Genomic DNA, 9675 nt, shown 5'->3' on the forward strand with positions numbered 1-9675 from the left:
CAAAGGCAATTTGCACTCGTGTTACACATTATATTTCTTCTACAGTAATTATAAAGCATATAATTAATTAGTCTTACAAACACTATACTACCTACACGTTTTAGATTAGTTTAAATTCAAGCGTTGAACGAAATGAGTTTAAGTTTTGCCAACCTATCTCCAAGCGTACACGGATTACGTCCATGATAAAAGCACGCTGTTTTGTGCTGTTTGGTTGGAATACTGGTGTGCGGGAAAAGTAAGTAAAAGCAGCAATCTGCAACTTTCTGTACTATAATCAGTGCAAGGAAGCCCGCTTTGTCAGATGACTGTAGGAAAAGAAATTTCTATATGCTGCTTCACCTCATTTACATGATTGAAAATACCTATAATGTTTTGAAAATAAACTTCCATTAAAAGATTGATAGATAGATACTCTGTTCAAAGGTAACCATATCCTATCACCGCTATATCGGTCAACTGATCTTCATTGATGGAACAGTTTACCTAAATAAGTAAATCAAAATGTATTTAAAATTAAGTGTTTCTCAGATTTCATCTATCCAGCTCGTGTAAAACTACAAAACAAATTTCACTTCAATATGGCTTTTAAGTTTACATTTGAATAAATTTAAGTATGCTCATTGAAGCTGTTTGCCCTTGGTATTATACAGTAAAACGCAAGACTGTAATGTGCTATGTCATTTTTTCCAACTTCCTGATGAACCCTCAAATCGTCTTGTTAAGTAGTTCCAAAGAGAAATTCTACAAAACTGAGATTTTGTGGCAGAGGAACTGTCGCTTTCGAGAAAAGTGACGACTATAAAAAGTAGGCTACATTACGGGTACTTGAAAAGGTAAAATTGTCTGAATAAATTGTTATTTTTAATGGTGATTCCCCCATAACATACGGTAAAATCGGAATTTTACAAAAATAGCCTGAATGATTTTGATTAAAATTTAAAATGTAGTACCGTATATGGTATAGCCCTTTCAACTCTTCACAGATTGGTACACATCCCATTGCTGTCAGAATTACGGTTTAAAAGTGATTGTAATATTTGATTTTCCTATAAAAAAACATAAATTAACAAACAAATTGGATTTTCAATAAAAAATAGAGAGTCCATTGTAGAGTAGCCTGTATATTTTGATTAATTTTATTATGATATAGTCCACTGTCCTCATAATTCCAAACAAAATGGTACAATCCCCATTGGTGTAAAATTTACGGTTCAAAAGTTATTGCAACTTATGTGATACCTGAACTTTATTATTTATGAATGATCTTCCATTTACCTCTTCAAAATTCTTCTATGAGTAGTTAAATAAATGCCTAATGTATCTTTAAACGTTTTGTTTTTAATCATCGTGTTTATTATTCAGCCAATAATTTAAAAAACTAAAGTTGTTTAAGTCAATCGCTTAAACTATGTAAGTTGTAATATTACTCCATTTAAACATAAGTGAATGGTATTTTATATAGTAAGTTTCCTTTTTTTGTCTGTCATTTTGTGTCATTGCAATGAGTTTGAGAGAAAATGTAGATGGCACTGTTTGTTTGTTTAACCTTACCTAACAGAATACATTTTGCATACCAATTCCTAAGTTTACTTAAAAAACAATTTAAAACTCTTACTGCCAATCACATCTATTGAACTCTGATCATTTGTTTCCAATACAATCAATACCGATTAACCATCGCCATGATAGGACGCAACTTGTCGTGATTGGTAGCAGGCAGGTGTGGTGTAATGGAAAGTGGTTGTCCTCACTATCAGCTGATTTAATTAGCAGTGAAATAACAGAAGGGCAACAATGTAACAGCTGATCGATTGTTGGGCATTGACCTCTGTATGGCAACCACCACAACAAACTTTAACCTCAGTCAGATTTCAGTGCACTACAGACCACGGTACAGTCAACACCGCAACGTACAGGTTGTTATCAGATTTTAAAATGCTGAGATGTTTAATTTATTTTTTAGTAGCGTTGCAGGCCTACACATATGCTTTTTGTAACAGATTAAATGTTTTATTGATCAATTTACGAAGATTATAAGTTAGTACACTTTTGTAATTTATTTAGTAGCTTGGTGAAGCCTTTGCAGTCGTTTTTAACAAAATTAACTATTTGTTGATTGACGTTTTTTTCTATTTTTTATTCATATATTTATTGATGTACGACTGTCACTTTCTTATTCTTACATTTTACAATTTATATATAAGTTAGTATAATTATATTTCTGTTTAAGCATTTAGGCAACCTTTTAGATTTGTATTTTACGTTTTACTAAAACTTATCATTGTTTGAAAGAAATCCCACGTAATATTATTTAAGTCTGAGTAACTTGCTTTCCTTGTTTACACAGAAATAAGCTAAAAGTTAAATTTGGTTCTTATTTATTTCCAAACAAATTTTACAAGTCGTGGCTAGTACCGTACCCATAGAAAACTACTACTATAACCGCTAGTACCGCGCGCCGACGAAAAACAAAAATTCTGATTGAAAAACCCCTGAACAAGTTTTTTAGTCCAGTGCAATTAGGTTATGACCCAGACAAAATTGATAACAGGCTGAAAATTGGTGGAAATGTTCAAAACAATGTCCTAAGTGGCCCACACAAAGTCCCAAGAAATCCCAGTTGGGGAACGGCCGCCATCTTGAAAAAACTTCCGCCATCTTGGAAATTTAGATTTCTTGCTATATCTTTTGAAGTAAATGTCCGAAAGACCTTATTTACGTCTCAAATTAAACGTTTTGGACTTATGTATGAGGATAATATATAATTAAAGAGTTTATTATGTTCTAAGCATTCATTTTATTTATATTAACCTAAAAAATATCTATAATAATGATATAGATACGGTTATGTCCCCCATTTTATACGAATTGTGGATATTTATAGTCATGCACGGTGGATGCGATGCTCCCTGGTGTGGATTAACGTCCGCACTAGTGAGTACTACGACTATCCGCAGTACTATCCTAATAATTAGACCAATTCGTTAATTACAAGGAAAAAATGTGGTTCGGATTCCACTATAAACTGTAGGTCCCTTAATTGCCATTTGCTGTATGGGATATTAATTAACATCTGTGTCTAAGGAACATGTCGGCCTTAGTCACTAACAAGACCACAAGATCGCGCCACTCATCCTACTCATCCTTCACTCATGTTTGGGTAAAATACGCTCATAGGGGCGTTTCCATCTTAAATAATTAATATAAATATACAAAATAAGCTTTTTCTATTTTTTTCGTAATGGACTTGTTTAAGCCATTAACCCTATTGCAATTTCTTGCACCCCACAATGCTTAGTCTTTGGAATTGGTTAAATATAAATATAATATCCAATTAACGATGATAAAGCTTTAAAGAGGAGACAACTAATATAGCTCATGCAATAGGTAATATTGCTGCAGCTATAGACCACGATTTTCATATTGCCCCTGCTGCTCGAGCTTCACAGACGGTATGGCTCGAAGTTGCCGTTAAACATTCTATCGTAGCTTGGAGTTTGCTCGACATACAAGAAGGTCGTCAATTATGAGACTTCGATAGCTGATAATGTCTTACCTTCAATAAATTACGGAACTTACGTTCAGTATGTTTTCAACAACGCGGATTACAACTTTAAAACACTTGATGGACATGGAACTCTTCACGCCATTGGTGGATATCACCAGTCGAAATGTGTCAATGCAAATGCTCCTGTACCACGATCTACAATCCCAAAAGCAAAAAGTGTCCTTCTATCTCATGGCTTTCAGCCATTGACACCTTACCAACGTCTGCCTAAGCCTGGGACATCTTTCGTAGTGTTGGGAGTTGTCAGTATATCCCTTTCCAAACCAAAAATAGTTGTAGATGCTTGTCTTGCTGACACCCTATGGCTCATTAACTACCAACTGAGTAACAAACCAAGTCCAGGTTGGAATGGATTCATGGAAACAGTACAACAACCCTTATGGTCTTAATTGCACCACGATGCATGGATGTATTGATGCATGGAGGGTTTGCTATTTCATCTTTAACCAAAATGGTAGCCCGTCAAACATTATGGAAAATCAGTAGTAATATTGGTTCGTAATTGTAATGGCTACCATTTTGGACAAAGGAGAATACTCAAAGATTTTAAAATCATAAAATGAAACTTCCTGCTAAGGTTGCATGACCACCAAAAGGATTACTCTGTAATATTTACTTAGGAACAAATTAGAGGGAGGGAAATTAATTTTTATTGCACAAGAAAATTAATGTAATAGTAATGTCATAGTCATTAAACTTTTGACGGGCTACCATTTTAGATAGAGAAGAGATAGCAAATTCTGGTTTTCACCATTCTTTAAGTTTTTGTAAACACTTCAAGATGAGGTGTCACTTGAATAGGATTTACTTTAATATTTTTGAGTTACCTCCGAAATTCCCCCTTTTGAGGGACACTCAAAAATTTCAAAATTATTAAATGAAACTTCCTACTAAGATTGCAAGACCACCAAAAGGATATTTCTGTATATTTAATAAGAAAAATATTAGAGGGGGTGGTCTTGACTTGTTATTCTCCCCGTATTTAACCAATTCCAAAGACTAAGCATAGTAGGTTGCAAGAAATTTCGAAAGGGTTAATGGCTTTAAGAAGTCTATTAAGAACAAAAGAGAAAAAGCTTTAATTTGTAAATTTATATAATTATTATAGATATATTTTTAGGTTAATAATATAAATAATATTTATGCTTAGAACGTATTAAACTCTTTAATTATATATTACCCTCATACATGAGTTCAAAACGCTTAATTTGGGACATAAATAATGTCTTTGGGACAATTACTTCAAAAGATACTGCAAAAAATCTAAATTTCCAAGATGGCGGAAGTTTTTTCAAGATGGCGGCCGTTCCCCAACTGGGATTTCTTGGGACTTTGTGTGGGCCACTCAGGACATTGTTATGAACGTTTCCACCAATTTTCAGCCTGTTATCAATTTTGTCCGGGTCAAGGTCATTTTTTGTCTAATTGCACTGGACTATTTATTATCATATGAGTTTACATACAAATTTCGTAGAAGTTACACCAAGTGGAAATGGGCAAATGAATTATGTGTAATTTTGTATATTTTCTATTGATTTCAATCCCAATCAGTAGGTCTATAATCGACGGAAAACTCGCCTCATTCCTGGATGATAAATAGATTTCTTATTGTAGTTGTTATATTGTTAAATACCCCCACCGTAGCAAACCTGCCGACTAAGCGAATTTCCATTTGTCTGAACTGATTTCCAATTAAATTCAAATGACATTAGGTTTAACGAGTAAATAGGTTTGCTGCTACAAGGAATAAAGTGTGTGTTTTTTTAACAATAGCTTAGCAAGATAAATATATTTGCCAAGTTTGATAAAAAATGTATCATTAATCAAGCAAACTACAACATTTTACAATATTCTCCATAAGAATAACATGGGAATTTAAATTTACAATTTTTGAATTTTCTCCGTTACCAATAACCGTACAAAATCACTTTGATATACTAAATTATTTGTTATATCTTTTAAAAAAATTCTAGACAGAAATTGGAAAAAATTGTGTTTTGAGGGTCACAAACGAGAAAAAACAATTTTTACCCCATAAAACCCTCCGTAAAACCCCCGTTCCCATGGCCCGATAATGCTGATTCGTGAACTCATTCAAGTTAATCCTGCTTTAGACCTTTAAACCAAATTTTATCAAATAAAAAAAACTGATTTAATATGCTGATAAAATTTTGTATTTTATGACCAAAGATGAAGATTTACTTATAAATCCGGATACAATCTGAATGATTTTCCTAAAGCAGATTGAATTAGTTGTTAGTAATAAATATTGACTCTTTCCGTAACATGATAGACTAATTATATGAACTAATTCTCCCATATAGTGAAAGTGGCTTTGACATGAAACAAACTCATGAACAAACAATTATAAGACTCCTAAAAACCCTTTTAGGCAACCTAATGCCAATAAAAAGGTAGGAAATATTGTGTTAAAGGAATTCATCAATCACGTTTTTTAGGGAACACAATCGTCACACTTATTATTATGCTTATCCTCCCTTCATTTAACTAAGATTTTATGACTTCACTCTATCTATCGCAGTTAGCTGAATTTACATAAAACCTCAAGATTAACCGTCGATTTCGACGGGGTTCTACTAGTCTATATATTAATAGGCAAGCATGTTTCTTTAAAAACTTTTTTCTCAGCTCGTGTGTATCGTAGGGAAAATCTACGCATACCGTTAGAAAGCTATTTTCCTGTAGGTGTGCAGAATCCCTTTATAAATTAAAATAGGCTCAAAAATAAGCACAAAAAATGAATTTGAAATTTAAAAAAATTAACATGGGTCTTATGGGTTGCTATGGTGATGACAATATAAACAGAAAATCAAAACAAATGGAAGACATTCCAATCACATGTTTTATTTACAGTGTGGGATGAAAATAGAGAAGTTTGTACAATACATACTTTTGGTCGATTTTTCGACCACGGGGCGTGCTCTCGTTGCAATTATTTTGTGAATTACCTAAATAATGACGGTGAATTTTTGTTGTTTAGGTTGTGTGTTTAGGACATTTTAAGTTTTATCTGCATCTGCACTGGCACAATACGTCACATGATTACAGATGGGACTAAATACATCCCGTTATGGGAACCTGAACCGAGGGAATATATAGATCAAACTGTTTCCCCTCTCATAACACACGCGACTTCACTAGTCTAGAATGATTTACATGGGTTGGTGTCAAACGATCCTGTCAGTGTCGAAAAGTTAAAAATAGGGTGTAAATAATATAACACGTAAACTTCGTCCCGAGCTGTTTTAATTTAATTTATTATTTCATTAACTTGTTTACGCCATTGGTATTTTTTGCTTAGCTTTTGTTCCCATCGACCTTTGTAAGATAGCATTATTAAGGAATAGCACAATGACAAATAGCATCTTCCCGCTCGAGGTACTATCACTAGCCTTTATATTTAAAGACAAGCCTTAATAACCATTTACAATCACTAGCCAAGTCAACGTAAACTCTGAGCCACTACGCAGACTTTATATACACTGTATATAGGAGTTTAGTTGGTCATTTAGTTTTTGAAAGATACTCGAATTATGTAAACTAAGAACTATTAAAAGTCATGTTTACCATAGGCTTGCTAACTGGAGCTAAAGGAAAAAGCTCATGAAATTTAGCAAAATTCTTTATGAACTTCGTCAGTCTTTTACGTTTGATTTGGATATAAGTCAGTATTTTCAGTCATAGTTCTAAATAAAGACAAAGTTACTACACGACATACATCAGGGCAAATTTTTATTCAATGATTAGTGTAATCTATTAAAAGACAACTGCAGTAGCTATTGCTTGCATAAGTTAAGCATGATCTTCGTTTACAAAATAAGTCAGTAGGGTATTCCTGGACTATGGAGTATTTTTAGGAGTTTGGATAACGATTAAATTAAAATAGTTGATTAAATTAATTGTTAAGATGATTTTTACAGCTGGCATTAAGCTTGTCAGAAACGAGTTTTTTATTGTTGAGTAAAATTTACAAACAATGCTTGTGGATCTGATGTTTTTCGATTTTTAATTCGTCCCCCCTGAACGTAGTAGGCTTAAACGGAGAAAGTATTGTACTCGTCAAAATGTTCGAATTTGAGTATTGGATAGAAATACCCGTTTTTTGTGGAAACTGAAAATAGTTGTTCCGAAGCCAAGTGAAATGAAAAATTGCTGTTTGCTGCTAGAGCAATATGACTGTATGATTTTTTGGCATTCGTTTTTTATTAAATAACGGAAAATCAGATTTTCACAAAAAACTACTCAAAAGATTTAGATTAAAATGTAGTATGTTATAGTTCTTTTAACTTGAAGCAATATGGTACGACCCTCAATGTGTAAAAACCATGGTCCAAGAGTTATTTCAAATTTTTGTGATTTTGCTAATAAAATATCACAATTACTTTTACCGCTTAACCATTGACTGCTAAGGCAATGGGAGGAATTTAGGAACTACTTTAATATTTACTTCATACCATGCTATAACCTAAACCATGTGAATCTTTAGGAGTATATCCTAATTCCCAACCTTCTTCAACCCGTGAACTTTTGGGGACTTTTTTAACTGTATCTAACGACACCAACTTCTCAAATTTTGTTAGAAAAAGTGATCGGAAATACAATAATAAAAATATATAAATTTACCATATAAACCTAGTTGTTTAGATGCTTTTTACCAAATGATATGGCAACAGTGCAATTACTATCGTGTGTTACTAGAATAGCACTGTATCATGCAGCCTATGACTTATTTACATATGGTAACGTGGAAACATTATTATACTATGCGTGTCAAGCCTTCCGTGATGTTTCATACATTAGCGGTGATATTTTATTGAATATCTAATGTAAGAGTGCATCACAACTCCATAACTATAGAACAAAATGTCATAGTTTGATAGAAAACTGTGAAAACCCAGAAAATTCGTTCGTGGATTCAATGCATACATTATCAACTTTCATGTTGAAAGTTAATAAATTATTTAATAACGTTTTTTAATGCCTCATTGTTATGTGTATCGATACCTAACAGATCTTCAAATAACTAATTACACCGATCAACTTTGGATACCGAATTAAAGCGTCTCATTTATATAAACCAATCAGTTTTTTCTCACAGAGAATCAAGTTGAATGAGGTTCTCACAGAGTGTGATATTGAAGATAGTTTTTAATTAAGTGTTCACACTATATGTCATTTGAAGATATAAAAAATTGATATAGTTTACAATGAGGTGTCATTTAGTTCGGAATAATCAAAAGGACGGTGGCGTTCAAAATATACAACTCTATAAAGTGGCTTCCGAAGTTGCTATAATCTTAGATTAAACGTACACTCTTTTAGTTAATATGTGCTATCACGGACATGACGGATAGTTTTATTAAACCACTAGCAACAGATCCCGTTGTGGTTAAATACAACGCTCTCTAGAAAAATAGTACATAATCACATAATATTATATTTAAGCGTTATTTACAAAACATAAACACAGAAAGGTCAAGGAAATAACAATGCAACAATCAGCTGTTAAATTATTAACTCGTGTTCCATATGATCAGCTGATGCATACCGCCATATCCATTACTACAATAACTCTTAAAAAGGTCCAACTTTCTTGCATATTTACACCAATTAAGCTTTCCAACGACACAATAATTAATTAAATCGGACCAGAAAAACTGTAGATTTAGTTGTACAAAGTTTAACAAAAATATCTCTAATTCAGTATTTTCTCATCACTAAATTTGGAGGTCGCTCTTTCGGAAATATAACTTTTAAATGGTGAGGAAATTGACCAAAGTGGAATGTGATATCCTGAAAGAGAATAACATTTCCAACAAATTACTACCTTCTTGAAAATACTCAAAGATGCAGACTAAACTTGGCAACAAATAGAAACTTGAAAAGCAGTTTTTAATGTATTTATCATGGTTAACATGTTTTTTTTATATATTTCACCATAAATCTATATAAATAAAATTATAGTTTTGTCTGTACATTGTACATAGCCTAAGAAAGCCGAAACGATTCTTATCTTAATTTCTGTCTGTCTGTCCATTCTGTCATTCTGTCTGTGACGCCAAAATTCCATTTTACGCGGCCTA

This window comes from Macrosteles quadrilineatus, unplaced genomic scaffold, assembly GCF_028750875.1.
Source record: "Macrosteles quadrilineatus isolate MER2022 unplaced genomic scaffold, UCM_ALF_1.0 Scaffold_5__1_contigs__length_97177068, whole genome shotgun sequence".
Classification (NCBI taxonomy): domain Eukaryota; kingdom Metazoa; phylum Arthropoda; class Insecta; order Hemiptera; family Cicadellidae; genus Macrosteles; species Macrosteles quadrilineatus.